Source organism: Schistocerca cancellata, chromosome 4 (assembly GCF_023864275.1).
Source record: "Schistocerca cancellata isolate TAMUIC-IGC-003103 chromosome 4, iqSchCanc2.1, whole genome shotgun sequence".
Taxonomy (NCBI): Eukaryota; Metazoa; Arthropoda; class Insecta; order Orthoptera; family Acrididae; genus Schistocerca; species Schistocerca cancellata.
Genome location: NC_064629.1, coordinates 554,403,506 through 554,422,230, shown reverse-complemented (window position 1 = coordinate 554,422,230; position 18,725 = coordinate 554,403,506). Strand labels below are relative to the sequence as shown.

At 39.6% G+C, this 18,725-nt stretch overlaps 1 protein-coding gene across 1 annotated transcript in view; it reads right to left on the bottom strand.

Moving 5' to 3' along the window:
* LOC126185204 (hemicentin-1-like) overlaps positions 1-18,725 on the bottom strand; it is a 747,875-nt gene that overhangs the window by 372,502 nt on the left and 356,648 nt on the right. The gene's annotated exons all lie outside the window — the stretch shown is intronic.

Here is an 18,725-nt window from a genome sequence, read left to right as displayed (position 1 = left end):
GAGGTTGGCACCACAGTTGCTAACTAGGATCATATGGGGTAGTGCATAACCCTGATCACTACTCAACACAATGTGACTTTTTTCCTCTGCAATCCTGGATTCCCGGTAACAGCCCACTTCAGACACAGTGGTTGGTGTAGTGATGTGAACAGTTGCCTACCCATGGGGCAGTAATTCCCTAATTCAGCTGCTATTAGTCTTCAACAATTGGAGCGGGATGACACAGAATGTAATAACGGTCCTTTACTTAATCTCAGATGGCACACATAGATGTGAAGATGTTACAATGTGCTTGGTGCACAATATGGTGGTAGCCCCTTCTGACTGGAACCTTAATAATGAATATGTCCCATTCTACATCTCCATGTAGTCCAATATTGGGTCACTCTTGCATAAGAATGTCCCAAAAATCTGGATATTGCACAATTTGACCAGATGGTCAAATGGAGACCTGCAATGAGTACCCTATCAAATTCTGTCACAAACTGGTAATGCTGTCTGACCTGAGTAGTTGGCCAACGACCATGCCCTTCACAGTGTTCACTCAATATCTGACACTATTCACACCCCTTATATACCATACTGAAGCTGGTAGTAACACTTAACACAAATAACATTAACACAGTATGATGGCTGTTCTATCTGTCAGAGGAAGTGACAACTCCAATTGTTTACATACGTGTTGATGGTGTGTATGATTACAAAGTTACATTGACATCTGCCCATCTTCTGGGTGTTTTACTTTCTTTTATCGGGCAGTGTACATTTAACTGTGGTTTGAAACAAAAGATATGAAACAGAATGATATGTTCAAACTTGCCTATGTATAAGATTAAGGAGCAGACACCAGATATGTTTCAATCAATATGGGAATGGTAACACAGAAGTTATTTGAGATGACACACTTTTAAAAATACACTCCTGGAAATTGAAATAAGAACACCGTGAATTCATTGTCCCAGGAAGGGGAAACTTTATTGACACATTCCTGGGGTCAGATACATCACATGATCACACTGACAGAACCACAGGCACATAGACACAGGCAACAGAGCATGCACAATGTCGGCACTAGTACAGTGTATATCCACCTTTCGCAGCAATGCAGGCTGCTATTCTCCCATGGAGACGATCGTAGAGATGCTGGATGTAGTCCTGTGGAACGGCTTGCCATGCCATTTCCACCTGGCGCCTCAGTTGGACCAGCGTTCGTGCTGGACGTGCAGACCGCGAGAGACGACGCTTCATCCAGTCCCAAACATGCTCAATGGGGGACAGATCCGGAGATCTTGCTGGCCAGGGTAGTTGACTTACACCTTCTAGAGCACGTTGGGTGGCACGGGATACATGCGGACGTCCATTGTCCTGTTGGAACAGCAAGTTCCCTTGCCGGTCTAGGAATGGTAGAACGATGGGTTCGATGACGGTTTGGATGTACCGTGCACTATTCAGTGTCCCCTCGATGATCACCAGTGGTGTACGGCCAGTGTAGGAGATCGCTCCCCACACCATGATGCCGGGTGTTGGCCCTGTGTGCCCCGGTCGTATGCAGTCCTGATTGTGGCGCTCACCTGCATGGCGCCAAACACGCATACGACCATCATTGGCACCAAGGCAGAAGCGACTCTCATTGCTGAAGACGACACGTCTCCATTCGTCCCTCCATTCACGCCTGTCACGACACCACTGGAGGCGGGCTGCACGATGTTGGGGCGTGAGCGGAAGACGGCCTAACGGTGTGCGGGACCGTAGCCCAGCTTCATGGAGACGGTTGTGAATGGTCCTCGCTGATACCCCAGGAGCAATGGTGTCCCTAATTTGCTGGGAAGTGGCGGTGCGGTCCCGTACGGCACTGCGTAGGATCCTACGGTCTTGGCATGCATCCGTGCATCGCTGCGGTCCGGTCCCAGGTCGACGGGCACGTGCACCTTCCACCGGCCACTGGCGACAACATCGATGTACTGTGGAGACCTCACGCCCCACGTGTTGAGCAATTCGGCGGTATGTCCACCCGGCCTCCCGCATGCCCACTATACGCCCTCGCTCAAAGTCCGTCAACTGCACATACGGTTCACGTCCACGCTGTCGCGGCATGCTACCAGTGTTAAAGACTGCGATGGAGCTCCGTATGCCACGGCAAACTGGCTGACACTGACGGCGGCGGTGCACAAATGCTGCGCAGCTAGCGCCATTCGACGGCCAACACCGCGGTTCCTGGTGTGTCCGCTGTGCCATGTGTGTGATCATTGCTTGTACAGCCCTCTCGCAGTGTCCGGAGCAAGTATGGTGGGTCTGACACACCGGTGTCAATGTGTTCTTTTTTCCATTTCCAGGAGTGTATGTGTCTGTCATTTATCTCCAATATAGGTTACATTATGCAGTAAATAGACACCCAAAAATAAAAGAATTTCACAAAAATGAATGTAAGTTAATTTCCATTTCTGCAGGTAAAATATACAGAATATTTCATTTTTTGTCAAACTGTCACTTAATTCTCATATTTGCTATTGCAAATTTTGTTACTTTCCATTTCAAGACTATTCATATCATTTATTTATGTGTAATACATGAGTTGTTTAGGTTTATCTAAACGACAGTCTTAAAGGGCAATGAACTGGATGAAGTTGGTAGAATCCACACCTCGTGGTCATGCGGTATCATTCTCGCTTCCCACGCCCGGGTTCTCGGGTTCGATTCCCGGCGGGGTCAGGGATTTTCTCGGCCTCATGATACTGGGTGATGTGTGATGTCCTTAGGTTAGTTAGGTTTAAGTAGTTCTAAGTTCTAGGGGACTCATGACCATAGATGTTGAGTGTCATAGTGCTCAAAGTCATTTGAACCATTTTGAAGTTGGTAGAAACATTCTTTTTTTTTTATCCTTATGAGTTTTATATTTTCATGAATGAAAAACAAAAATTTCAATGCAGACCTTTCATTGCCTGCTGTTTCAGGTACCCCTAGTTCAAATATTGCAGTTACCTTTACATGTTTGGTATGCCTTGCCATAATGTATATGCTTTTCATTGGTTTTCTCTCCCACAAGTGATATTTTTTTTATGTTATGTTATCTTTTCATCTGTTTCTGCCAACTGACATGTAGCATGCTCTTCATGAACAGTATTACAGTTTTCCTTGTAATTTTTTCATCATTTAAATATTTGATAGAAACCAAGTAATAAAGTGTTATTAGATTCACCTCTTCCTTCCAAAACTCAACTTACAACATTCTTATCAAAAGATCATCTTACCCCTTCTAGGTTTGCTCACACATTAAAAACTACCTTGCAGTGTATTGCCATTTCTGCAGTTCCAAGTATAACAATATCTTGTCCTCACATAATTCCACTAAGGACCTACACAGCAACTTCTCTGCAGCAAAATTGTGGAAATTCTTTCTGTAATTACCAAAAACAGAAGTAAATCACCAAGACCATTCTAACCTTCAGTACCTCAGCAACCACCACCATATGCAGCAGCTCAATGTTCTAAAATTACTACAACTCAACACCCAACAGGGGACCCAATATTACAAGTATTAGTAAATTCACCACTATCACGGGATCCAACAGAGCCAACACCTGTGGCAGCAATGCCAGAATTAATTGCTAATACAACAGAGCCTTCACCAAGGTCAGGAAAACCTGAATCATATGATGGAAAAAAGATGGTGGCGGTGGTGGAAAGTGAGTTTGTGAGTTCCGAAAATAAATGCTCAGTAAATGAAGAAAAGTGTTCGTCTTGCAATAATTTTGGTTTGTATTGTGATCAGCCATGTGTGGTGTGCTATACTGTCGCAAAAGTAGTAGAAATAAGCACTTTTAGAGCAGAAAAATGTGATAGAAAAATTGCGTGTGCGACTAGCTCGTCAATTCATGAAGTTCCGTCCATCTCGAAGATATGCTATTGTCAGAAGCGTGCTGTAAAAGGTATAATGTGGGTGAATTGCAGAACTGTGTACCATTTTAACTGTGTAAACATCAATCCCAATCTAAAGACATGGCTTTGTTCACAATGTATCAATGCAAATCTTGCTCTCAGTATACACAAAAGAGACAGTAAAGATGACATAACTGCAGTGCTTTTAAGTGAAATGTGTGCTTTACATAACAGATGTGAGGAATTAGAGAAGAGAAACAGCCAATATAAGAAACGTTTATACAATGATGAGACTCTAAAAACTCGATCTCCAAACTATTTAAGTTGTACTGGCTGTGAGAACGTACATTCAGATCCAAACACCACAGCTGTAGAAAAATCTGAAGTGAACAATTTAGCACAAGAAAAGTGTAAGAAGTCGCAGATCTTTGGTAAGAGTGAAGAAATAGTTATTCACTCTGACAGTCATGGACGAAATCTCTCAGAAATATTTTGTTATGAACTCAATGTGAAAGCATGTGGCTTTGTTAAACCTGGGGCATCCATGAAGGAAGTTATCAAAAGTATCGACCAGGAATATTTAGAAAACAAAAACAGAAGTATTGTGTTGATTGGGGGAGCCAATGATTTTTATAGAAATGAACTAGCATCTGCTATCGGTAACCTGAAGCAAGTTTTACATTCTGCAAGAGAGAGCATCGTAATTCTAACTGGAATACCTCACAGACACGATCTGATGACTACTTCCTGCGTAAATTTCGAAATTAAAAAGTCAAACAGGCAGTTCCACAAGATCTGCAAAATGTACCCAAATATACATTTCTTAGTGTGGACTTTCTTCAAAGATGCAACTACACAAAACATGGAATGCATCTGAACAGAATTGGCAAAAGGTTAGTCAGTGAAAAAATTGTATGTACACTAGAAAGACCCAGTTTGCAGGATAACAGTCTTCACAATACAGCCATCCCAATGATGTATCCAAAAACAGTTGAGCAGCTATCAGTATCAGTTGATTACCACTTCAAAAGCAATGGTACTGTAAATACAACTCCTGCTAACATGCCAAGCGATGACAGAATCACCCAGGCAGCCAATAGTATCACCAGCAACCACAAATGAGAAGACAACTACAACAGATAGAATGGTGTCTAGTGGAAGAAATGCCATGCCGCCTTCCCATTTAAATGATTTTTTATGTGCAGGCCTCAAGAAGAAAAAGCCAATACCCTAAACAGTGTCAAATGTTTACTACTACATGACTTTAGGCAGACTCCTCTGCATTCTCAGTCAAGAAATAACAGCACTGGCAAAATAAAGAAGGTAGGGTTATCAATTTTTCATTAAAATGTGAGAAGCCTCCCTAACAAAATAGGCCAATTGCTTATCAACATAAATGAGAAAGACTGTATAAATAATGCCCAGATATTGTGCTTCACTGAGCACCATGTTACTAGCAACTGCATCATGCCCATTTTACCAAGTTACAACTTAGCAACTCAATACTGTAGAGTAAATAAAGAAATGGGGGGAGTGGCAATATATGTTAAGGAAAATTTTGATTACAAAGTAATTGACATTACAAAATACTGTATGGACCAACATTTTGAATCATGTGCTACTGAAATAAAAACTAATCTCAATTCATTAATAGTCCTGGCTGTTTACAGGGCACCATCAGGAAATATAAAAATGTTTTTTAGTCTCATGGACCATGTATTGTCAGTTTTATTTTCAACAACAAAGGATATTGTAGCCTTAGGTGATTTTAATGTAGACTGTCTGACTGATAATAACAATAGAAGTAATTTCCAGAATGTGATGTCCACTTATAATCTGAATTCAGTAATCAATTTTCCCACTAGAATCACACCAGATTCCCAAACTATGATAGACAATGTATTTTTAAATGGAAGTAGATAGCAGAACATTAATGTAAACCAGGTTATAAATGGTCTCACAGACCATGATGGTCAATTAATCACTCTTTACAGTGTTAACCCTCTTGTTAAACTATCTCCCCAGTGGAAATGTATAAGAATAATGAACAAAGAGGCAAAAGAAACCTTCAACTGTAAGTTGCAGCTAATGGACTGGTCCTTTATTTACAACATTGATAATGCTAATGACAAATTTAACTATTTTATAAATGATTTTTCTGCCCTTTTTGAAGAATCTTTTCCAAAGAAATGGGTCAAAAATATTAATCCAAATTCCGTAAGCAAGCCTTGGATCATGGAAGGTATTAAACATTCATGCAGAACTAAGAGAGAAATTTATGCTAAAATCAGAACAACTAATGATACACAAAAATGGAATCATTATAGATTGTACTGCAAAATTTTAAAGAAAGTAATACAGAAGTCAAAAGCCCTTTTCTATAAGGAGAAAATAGATAAATCTAATAATAAAATGAAAACGATTTGGAACATCATAAAAAACGAGACAAAGACAAAAACAAGTGACACAGATGACCCAAAAATCAGGCATGGGGGTAACTTAATAGAAAATCAAAAAAGTGTGGCTGAAATTTTTAAGAAACATTTCCTGTCAATAACCCAACAAATTGGCTGTTGAGGAATCTATGACTTTATGTCAGGATGCATACTCCAATATAATACCAGAAATGTACATTAATCCTATCACTGTAGAGGAAATTCAAACAGTCATCTGGTCTTTAAAGTGTAAGAACTCTGCAGGAGTAAATAATGTATCCAATTATTTATTGAAATTTTCATGTATATGGATTAGTGATATTCTGTGCCATATTTTTGACGCTTCATTTCAACAATGCATTTTTCCTTAAAGACTCAAGTATGCCATTGTGAAGCCCCTACACAAGAAGGGTGATAGAGCTGAGCTCACTAACTACTGCCCTATTTCACTGTTAACAGCCTTCTCTAAAATTCTAGAAAAATTAATGCACAATAAAATTACTGAACACTTCATAATGAACAGACTTATCAACAAGAGCCAGTCTGGCTTTCAAAGGGGCTGTTCAACTGAGGATGCAGTGTATGCACTTACAAATGAAGTACTTGAATGTCTAAATTGAAAACTGATAGGAATTGGTGTTTTCTGTGACCTATCAAAGGCATTTGATTGTGTAGATCACCACATTCCCATGCAGAAAGGCAAACTACTTGGAATAAGGGGTGTCGCAGGTAACTGGCTGCAATCTTATCTTCAGGAAAGAAAACAGAAAGTAATTTTAAACAGCTCAGATGAGTCAAGGGATACCTCCGCTCAGTCTGAATGGACTTCTATTAGTTGTGATGTGCCTCAAGGCTCAATTCTGGGGTCACTGTTGTTTTTGATGTTTATAAATGATTTACCATTGTGTGCAAGCCTGCCTTGCAAATTTACTCTTTTTGCTGACGATACCACCATCTTCATGAGTGTAAAATGAGATGTTAATTTCGAGGAGTCAGTTAACATCATACTCTCTGAAGTGATTAACTGCTTCAGAGTTAATGGTCTCTCTCTAAACTCAAGTAAGACAAATTTTATCCAGTTCCATACAAAACCAAAAAAAGTGAGAGAAATAAATGTAGCATGTGGAAATCAACCAATAGAAAGAATGGACGTGTCTAAATTTCTAGGAGTACATATTGATAGCAAAATGAACTGGTCCTTCCATATGCAACAGACCCTAAAAAAATTGAGCTCGGTTATGTATGCTATCAGAATGATGTTTTCCATTGGAGTTTTAACCACTATGAAGTTCGCATACTATGGGTATTTTCACTCCATTATGTGTTACGGAATTATCTTCTGGGGAAATTTAGATTTGGCAAACAAAATTTTTGTGGCCCAGAAAAGGGCTATTAGAATTATGTGCAGAATACCCCCTAGGACATCATGCCGTAACCTTTTCAAAAAGCTGCGAATAATGACCACTGTATCCCAGTACATATATTCGCTGATGTCTTTTGTAATTAAGAACCCTGCACAATTTCCATAAAATAAGAACTATCACAAATATAATACAAGAGGGAAAGAAAATCCTCACTGTGAACTTAAGAACTTGACAGTTGTTCAGAGAAGAGTCAAATGGTCAGGAACAAAAATTTTAACCATCTCCCTGACCAGATAAGATTTTTAAGAGAAAATGAATCTCTTTTTAAAGCAAAACTAAAGGAATATTTGTTAAATATGTCTGTTTATACATTTGAAGAGTTTTATGATGCGAAAAGGGAAATACCATTTAGATAGAATTATCCATCTTGTTAATGAAGAAATGTGCTTGCAATTTTTCTCCAAATTAAAACATGAAATTTTGTATTAACACTCAAAGAAATCTGCTGTTATATGTACAATATCTGTTTTTCCTCTAAACTTTGTATTAACTACATGCAGTTATGTAGAACATTTTTTATATATTTAATGAAGACTGTTTTGTATCTTTTGGTATGTTTGTTGTTTTGTATGTTTGACTCGTTCCACATCTCATGTGATGTGCTCACAATATGAGATCTACGGAACATGAAATAAATAAATAAATAAAAATAAACACTCTCTTCAGAAGCAGCTGCAACAGTCATTCAAGAAATTACTTCAGTATCCAGAATAGATCTACAAACAACTTCAGGAAAAGATCAGGGGATCACATTTAATGAACTCTTTCAATTTAACAGCACTGTGGATTTTCACACTGGAGTCATGTGAGTCAAATTGACAACACCTTACTACACAGAAGCAGAAATATAAACACAACTGTAAAACATATATTAAATGGGCTCTAAGACCATGATGGTTGGCTACTTAATTGAAGGTATTAGCACTCTTAATAAGAACAATTCCTGCAGTAAAACTTTCAGAGTATTTAACATGCATTTATCAATACCTTCTGTAATTCCCTTTGATTGGAACCTGTCTGAGCTCTTTGACAATGTTAATGACATGTATAATGCTTTTCTAAATGAATTTATCTTCCTATTCAAAGTGGCCTTTCCTAAAAGGACTGCCAAATCCAAATGTGAAACCTATTCTAATAAAAACTGGTTAACCTTAGGCATTAAAACTTCCTGCAGGAGGAAAAGGAATCTGTATGCCTTACTCAAATCCAGTTATAGTCTAGAAAAGGAAAACCATTACAAATGTGTACTGCTCTACCATCAAAAAAGGTTTTAAGAAGGGCAAAGGGTATTTCTATAAAATCAGAAATTGATGTCTCTAATAATAAAATTAAAACCATTGGGACACAATAAAAAGGGAAACAGATAAAATCCCTGCTGCAGAAAACACCATAGAAATTAAAACAAATGATACCATTCATGAAAAGGCTGAAATAATTACTGGCCCCTTTGGTCATCAGCAGCCAAAACTGAAAAAAAAACATGTTCTGTTATTGAAGCCATGCTGTCCCTTCAAAAAGCTATTAATAAAAAAATGTAGCAGATTAAAATGTCTCCTGTCAAAGTACAAGTAATTGAGAATATAATTTGAGAGATGACGAGCAAGAATTCTGCTGGCATTGGTGGTATCTCTTCAAGATTACTGGAAAAATGCTATAAGCCAATAAGCAAAGTACTGTGCCATATATCCAATGAATCCATCCAGCATGGGATCATTCCTGAGAGACTAACGTATGCTATTGTCACAGCTCTCTTTGAAAAAAGTGATAAAACAGACATTACCAACTATTGGCCTACCTCCCTTTTAACAAACTTATCTAAAATTCTTGATAAATTGGTTCTCAGAAGACTGATTGACTACCTCATTCATTATAGGGTATTAAATAGTAGCCAGTCTGGATTTCAACATGGTGTATCAACAGAAAAAGCTACTTTCTCCTTCACCCATACAATCTTAGAGTCTTTTAATAATAAATTATCTCCTGTTGGTATCTTCTGTGGCATTTCTAAGGCCTTTGATAGTGTTAACCATGAAATACTCTTAGCAAAGGCTGTATGTTATGGTATAAGTGGATCAGGTGGGTCATGGATTAAATCCTACCTATCTGGAAGAAAGTGGAAGGTCATCTTGAACAACTCTGAGGGGCACTCTGCATTATCTAGCTGGGGTTCTATTGGCTGTGGTGTTCCTAAGGCCTCTGTATTTGGCCACCTGCTCTTCCTCATCTTCAACAATGACCTTACCTTGTGTATTGGCTTTAAAACTCATTTTACTCTTTTTGCAGATGACACCTCCAGCCTCATCAACAAAACTACCAACCACAATCTTGAGGAATTGGCCAATATAGTCTTTAATGAAGTACTCAATTGGTTTGAAAATAATGAGTTATTACTAAATGTTAACAAGACCCAGTTTGTTCATTTCCAAGTAAGTAAAAAAGTGGAGGATCAAATAAGTATTAAATGTAATGGTAGTGAGTTACTACAATTTGTGTCATCCAAGTTCCTGACAGCAATCTAAAGTGGTCTGAACCTAATTTACAACTACTCAAAAAAACTCAGCTGAGCATCAGTTGCTGTGTCTGAATGAGACACCACAAAAACTGCTTATTTTATTTACTTCCGTGAACATAGTTTCCTGGGGTAATCAGACACTTTCCAAAAAATGTTCACTGCCCAAAAGACGGTTATTAGGATAATGAGCAGAGTCCAGCCTTGACATCCTTGTAGAAACCTTTTTAGAAAATTGGGGATACTTACAACTGCTTGTCAATATATCTACCCCCTCTTATGTTTCATTGGTAAAAATGTCAAACTACACGAAACCAATGATTAATAATATACCCATAATAACAGGAGGATGATGGATATCCATTATGAATTAAAAAAACTTAGTACTGTACAAAAACGAGTCCATTACATGAGCTGAAAGGTGTTCAATGCTCTCCCACCATCACCAAAATCACTTGTCCATCAGCTCCCCAAATTTAAACAACAGCTCAACACTATCTACAAGGGTTGTTTCAAAAGTAAGGTTCCCAACTCTGTAGCCTCATCATGCATGGCGCAATGCAAAATCTGGCAACACCACTGTGTTTGCCAGATTCCCCACCACCGATTCCAACAACCACCATGGCTCTGCAATGCTGAGTACCGGCCTGACAGCCGTAATCGATGGAGCCCATTATCCCCATCACCGCCAGATGTGAAATTTGTGTGGTCATCCGATTTTTGCACACAAGAAAGTTACCACCTGTAGAAATTCAGTTTGCCAACAGCCGTACAGACGTCCACGACGAACAACGACGTGGGAGGCCGTCAATCTCTGACGAAGTTGTGGCGAAAGTTGAGTAAATTCTACTCGAAGATTGGCGAATCACCATCTGGCCATTGGCTGCTCAAATTCCTGAGGCTTCTGAAGCTTCAATTGACAGGATATTGAATGAAAAGCTAGGCTCCCACAAGGTGTGTGTGGGCTGGGTGCTGCACATAATTTCAGAAGTCCACAAACAGCAGTGCATCGACTGTGCCTAGAAGTTCTGGAGTGAATGCGATGAGGATAAGGAAGACTTCCTTGATTCCATTGTTATGGGGGATGAATCGTGGTGCCATTACATTACTCCAGAAACAAAACAACAATCATGCCTATGGAACCATGCCAGATCACCACCACCAAAGAAGTTTAAGCAGCAGCTGTCAGCAGGAAAAATCATGACATCGGTGTTTTGGGACCGGAGTGGTGTACTGCTCATTGATTTTATGCCTAGAGGGACCACAATAAAATTGACAGGTGATTATTGTGAGACATTGAAAAAGCTCAGACGGGCAATCCAAAATCCTTGTAGGGGAAAACTCAGCAAAGGTGTAAGGCTGCACCACGACAATGCCCGTCCACATGTGTCACAACAAACGAAGGAATTAATTGACAAATTTGGCTGGGATGTCATTGACCACCCCCCTTACAGCCCCGATTTGGCACCCAGTAATTTCCATCTGTTTCCAAAATTGAAGGAGCACCTAAGCGATCTATGATCCCAGACAGACGAGGAGTTGAAGAAAAAGTTTCCAAGTTTCTCAACGGGTTGGTGGCAGACTTCTTTGAGGTGAGAATGCAAAAGTGGATTACTCAACAGAAAAAAATGCATAGAAAAAAATGGGGACTATTTGAAAAAATAGCTTAAGGATCAACGTTTCCAGTGGTGTAATTGTTTTCTCAAATAAAATATTCCTTGTATCTAAAACAATGTGGAAACCTTATTTTTGAAACAACCCTCATAATAGGTAATTCCTTTCAATCAGTAGAAGACTACTTCAATTGTGTTAACCCTAATTGATTTTTCTTTTAATTAAATACAATGTACTCTTATGCACTACAGTAGTTGGAATCATTGTTAACATTAATGTGTCTTTTATGCAGCTATTAAGATCTACCTTTATTTTAACTTTTTAAAGTGTAATTTTGTCTTTACCCACTAATGTGTATTTTGTCTTATACGAGGTGTGACAATAAAGTAATGAGACTGATTTTCTTTGCAAGATGTGGCAAGCCTGCAGGCTTGCGTAGGCACAATATCTTTGATATTGGTCTATAAGCTGCTTCTAGTCCAAGCAGCACATCGATGCAACTGCTCAGTCATGAGTTGTGCTGTAATAAGTTAACACGTATTTAGATGTCTCATTATGGAAATTGAACCGCATAAAATTGCGCAACAGTATGCCATTTCTTTTTGCATTAAATTGGGTGAAAACAGGACAAAACTTCAGAAGGCTTTTGGAGAGGAGATTATGTCAAGAGCTCAAGTTTTTTGTTGTCATAAAATGTTTAGTGAAGGCAGAATGAATGTTGAAGATGAAGACTGCAGTGGATGACCATCAATCTCACGGACGGATGTCGACTTGGCCAGGCTGTGAGAACTTGTACAATCTGATCGAAGATTATCCGTGAAAATGATTGCAGAAGAACTGAACATCAATTTAAAAATGGTTTGTCTAATAATAACTGAAGATCTTGGTATGAGAATGATTTGTGCAAAAATGGTCCCATAAAATCTCACACCACAACAGAGAGAAACACAGATAAATGTGGCAGCCAACCTGTTAGAGCAAATGGAAATCAATCCAGAATTGTTGAGCCATGTTATCACTGGTGATGAAAGTTGGTTTTTTTCAGTACGATCAAGAGACAAAACACCAAAGTTCACAATGGTGCTCAAAGGGATCACCCAGACCAAAAAAAGCTCGCAAGTCAAAGTCAAAAGTGAAATGCATGCTTATATGCTTCTTTGATTCCAAGGGAATTGTTCATAAAAAGTGGGTGCCTCCTGGACAAATAGTTAATCAATATTACTACAAAGAAATTTTAGAAAGACTAAGTAAAAGAGTTCTTAGTGTCTGTGTCAACATTGCTGATAATTGGATTCTGCATCATGATAATGTGCCTTTCCATACTGCTCTGTCAGTACAGCAATTTTTAACCTCAAAACAAATTTCAGTACTACCACAGCCACCTTATTCACCAGATATCACTCCATGCGAATTTTTCTATCTCCAAGAGTCAAAATGGCAGTCAAAGAGCACCATTTTCAAACAACACAAGATGTCCGAAAATCTGTGATGAGGGTCTTGGAGGATACTACAGAAGACGAGTCCCAGAAATGTTAAGGAGACAACACTAAACTTGACTAAAATGGTAGGCAACATTTTTTTTTGTTTTCACATCAGTCTCATTACTTTATTGTTGCACCTCGTACCTCCTCTTGCAAGAGGGTTTTTTATGTGTTCCTTTTGTATAATTTGTAATAATCTGATACGTCCTGTATCCATATGAATGTCTCACTGTATTGGATCTATGGGATATAAATAAATAAATAATAATTCCATTAAATTAAATTATAAAACTGCACTTTGTGTTCAACTGTATGGTTGTGTGCTAACAACTTGAAAATTACTTTAAAATGTTATCAAATATTTGATAAATTATGTGGCATTATTTCTCACCTTCACCCACTCTAGTTCCCAGCACATACACTCCTGGAAATGGAAAAAAGAACACATTGACACCGGTGTGTCAGACCCACCATACTTGCTCCAGACACTGCGAGAGGGCTGTACAAGCAATGATCCCACACACGGCACAGCGGACACACCAGGAACCGCGGTGTTGGCCGTCGAATGGCGCAAGCTGCGCAGCATTTGTGCACCGCCGCCGTCAGTGTCAGCCAGTTTGCCGTGGCATACGGAGCTCCATCGCAGTCTATAACACTGGTAGCATGCCGCGACAGCGTGGACGTGAACCGTATGTGCAGTTGACGGACTTTGAGCGAGGGCGTATAGTGGGCATGCGGGAGGCCGGGTGGACATACCGCCGAATTGCTCAACACGTGGGGCGTGAGGTCTCCACAGTACATCGATGTTGTCGCCAGTGGTCGGCAGAAGGTGCACGTGCCCGTTGACCTGGGACCGGACCGCAGCGACGCACGGATGCACGCTAAGACCGTAGGATCCTACGCAGTGCCCTAGGGGACCGCACCGCCACTTCCCAGCAAATTAGGGACACTGTTGCTCCTGGGGTATCGGCGAGGACCATTCGCAACCGTCTCCATGAAGCTGGGCTACGGTCCCACACACCGTTAGGCCGTCTTCCGCTCACGCCCCAACATCGTGCAGCCCGCCTCCAGTGGTGTCGCGACAGGCGTGAATGGAGGGACGAATGGAGACGTGTCGTCTTCAGCGATGAGAGTCGCTTCTGCCTTGGTGCCAATGATGGTCGTATGCGTGTTTGGCACCGTGCAGGTGAGCACCACAATCAGGACTGCATATGACCGAGGCACACAGGGCCAACACCCGGCATCATGGTGTGGGGAGCGATCTCCTACACTGCCCGTACACCACTGGTGATCGTCGAGGGGACACTGAATAGTGCACGGTACATCCAAACCATCATCGAACCCATCATTCTACCATTCCTAGACCAACAAGGGAACTTGCTGTTCCAACAGGACAATGCACGTCCGCATGTATCCCGTGCCACCCAACGTGCTCTAGAAGGTGTAAGTCAACTACCCTGGCCAGTAAGATCTCCGGATCTGTCCCCCATTGAGCAAGTTTGGGACTGGATGAAGCGTCGTCTCACGCGGTCTGCACGTCCAGCACGAACGCTGGTCCAACTGAGGCGCCAGGTGGAAATGGCATGGCAAGCCGTTCCACAGGACTACATCCAGCATCTCTACGATCATCTCCATGGGAGAATAGCAGCCTGCATTGCTGCGAAAGGTGGATATACACTGTACTAGTGCTGACATTGTGCATGCTCTGTTGCCTGTGTCTATGTGCCTGTGGTTCCGTCAGTGTGAACATGTGATGTATCTGACCCCAGGAATGTGTCAATAAAGTTTCCCCTTCCTGGGACAATGAATTCACGGTGTTCTTATTTCAATTTCCAGGAGTGTAGTTTGCAACAGTACTCATGGAGTATTTAGTAGAATCTGCAGTAGTCATGTTCAGAAACAATATGTGGAAACATCAGTGATGAAAGTTTGAGTCAGGCATTCAGGTGTGCTCAATTGCCTAATGGTTAAGCTAACTACTCATGATAAATGTCATATCTGTGTTTGAGTATAGTCTGGCAGATTTTGAATTGTCTCTGCATATTCATTACATAATGGTCATTATTGCTCATATCAGTTTTCGAAGAACTTAAGTTAGGAGACAAAGTACTAGTAATATGAAGGGGTATAAGAAATACTTTCACAAAACTTTTGGGCAGATTCTTCAAATCAGATAAAGAAACAAAAGTGCATATAAGTACACATCCATTTTTTTTTAATTTTAGTATTATTAATGAAAGTTTATGTTCAACATGGTTTCAGGTAACAACTGTTGCATAACTGATTGGTAATACTGATATAAGCAAATCTGCTGATGCACTCATTGTATTTTAAATGCTGACTCACACATAGACACAACAAAAAGACTGCCCCATAATGGGCTTTCAACCAACAAAGCATTTTATAGAAAAAAATAGTAAGTTTTATAACTGGCTACTTATTTCAACTTGGCAATTGCTCTAAAGATTAGAAAGATTTGCAAATTTGCATTTGAGAGCACAATTAATTTCTGTCAGACATTTTATTTTTTGGCTAGATTGTCATAGTGTTTACTATTGTGTATGTGAATATCTGCATTACTTTTAAGTAATTAACAAAAATTGGCAAATTATTAATTGGGCAAATGTTAGCTGAGCCTCAGTATTTTAGCAGGTCTACTACACACTTTCCTCCAGTTCCAAGTTTCATTTAGAAATACATCCAGGCATTTAAATTTTCAACATTTTTACTGTTGATACAGTACATCTACTGGAGGTAAAGTGATTTTTAACAGCACAAAAATAGATGTACTGTGATTTTTTAACTCAATTTTTTTTGCTATGGTTGTCAACAATAGTAGTAATATTTGTAAAAATACTCTTCCATCATGACTGAAATAAAATGGTAGATCATTAGTTGTGATCCATGATTAAACACTGTTACAGTTTCAAACAACAGACTCAAAACTATAACAGACAGCTTCCCATGGAAAAAGAAATGGGTTAATTGAGTATAGGTAATAAAGATAAAGTTTACGTTCAACATGGTTTCGGGTAACAACTGTTGCATAACTGATTGGTAATCAGGAAAATAGAAAAACAGAGTGTTTAACATGAATATGCACTGCAGACTTTCAAAAGGTTTTTATAATATTCAAGAGGTGGGCTGTGGACAGTAATGGAAAAGAGAGTGTATCCCAAATGCCAAACTACAGCATATCAAAGTTTTTAACATAACATTGATATAGCATTTGATCTGAACTGTCAACTAACAAAAGAATTAATGCTATTCTCATAATCTTTACAAGAAAAGCAGTAAAAAATATTAATAATTACTGCCCAGTCTCATTGCTTATACGCTTCTCAAAGGTACTGGGAAAGATTGTATACACAAAACCAGTGACACATCCAACACAAAATAAAATACTCGGTAAATCTCAATAAAGATTTCAAAATTATTTCTAAACAGAAATACAATTTTTAAATGATAAAATATTACCAACTGTTATTATTTCTCACTCACAAAATGCATCTCAGTCTGCAGTTCACGGTTATTCCCATAGATAAGCTCAAACATTATGGTATTACATATCTTGCTGACAATTGGTTTTCATCCTGTCTAAGGATGCAGTGTCACATGAAGAAACTCCGTGAGTTTCATAATGAAATGGCAATTACAGATGGGAAAATAATCACTAGAGATGTACTACAAAGATCAACATCATGTGATCATATATCCAAGAAGCACAATCAGGCCTCTTTACAGACAGTGCAAGTGTTAATAATCAAGAGAGATACTTCAACGCCTGAAAATGTAATTAATATTTTCTTGAATATTAATGACTGGTTCTCCACAAATGTACTACCAGTAAACTTACATAAAACAAAATGCATGCATTCAGTACGGCAAAGGGTTTGACCATATCATTAAAAATACTCTATCTTATCAAAAGTATCCGGACACCCCCAAAAACGTATGTTTTTCATATTAGGTGCATCGTGCTGCCACTTGCTGCCAGGCACTCCATATCAGTGACCTCAGTAGTCTTTAGACATTGTGAGAGAGCAGAATGGGGCACTCCGTGGAACTCACAGACTTTGAACTTGGTCAGGTGATTGGGTGTCACTTGTGTCATATGTCTTTACGTGAGATTTCCACACTCCTAAACATCCCTAGGTCCACTGTTTCCAATGTGATAGTAAAATGGAAACATAAGGGGACACATACAGCACAAAAACATACAGGCAACCTAGTCTGTTGAATGACAGAGACCGCCGACAGTTGAAGAGGGTCGTAATGTGTAATAGACAGACATCTCTCCACACCATCACACAGGAATTCTAAACTGCATCGGGATCCACTGCAAGTCCTATGACAGTTAGGCGGGTGGTGAGAAAACTTGTACTTCATGATCAAACATCTGCTCATAAGCCAAACATCATCCCAGTAAATGTCAAACGACGCCTCGCATGGTTTGAGGAGCATAAACATTGGACAATTGAACAGTGGAAAAAAGTTGTGTGGAGTGATGAACCACGGTAAACAATGTGGCAATCCGATGGAAGGGTGTGGATATGACAAATGCCCAGTTAACATCATCTGCCAGAGTGTGTAGTGCCAACAGTAAAATTTGGAGTCGGTGGTGTTATAGTGTGCTCGCGTTTTTCATGTTTTTCGTTGTTTTGCATGGCACTATCACAGCACAGGCCTACGTTGATGTTTTAAGCACCTTCTTGCTTCTCACTGTTGAAGAGTAATTCGGGGATGGTGATTGCATCTTTCAACGTGATAAAGCACAGTCTGTGGCAGAGTGGTTACACAAAAATAACATCCCTGTAATAGACTGGCCTGCATAGAGTTCTGACCTGAATCCTACAAAACACCTTTGGGAAGTCTTGGAACACCAACTTCATGCCAGGCTTCACTGATGGACATCAATATCTCTCCTCAGTGCAGCACTTCATGAAGAATGGGCTGCCATTCCATAAGAAACCTGATTAAATGAATGCCTCTGAGGGCGGAAACTACCATCAAGGGTAAGGGTGGGCCAACACCATATTGAATTCCAACATTAGTGATGGAGGGCACCATGAACTTTTAAGTCATTTTCAGCCAGCTGTCCGGATACCTTTGATCACATAGTGTAATTCAGGACCTGAAAATGTAGCATATATTTTTGGCCAAATTAGCATCTACATTGGTTAATAATTACCGTATTTACTCGAATCTAAGCCACACTCGAATCTAAGCCGCACCTGAAAAATGAGACTCGAAATAAAGGGAAAAAAATTTTCCCTTATCTAAGCTGCACATGAAATTGCGACTTGAAATTCAAGAGGAGAGAAAACTTTTAGGCCGCACCTCCAAATCGAAACAAAGTTGGTACATTGTAATACGAGACACAATT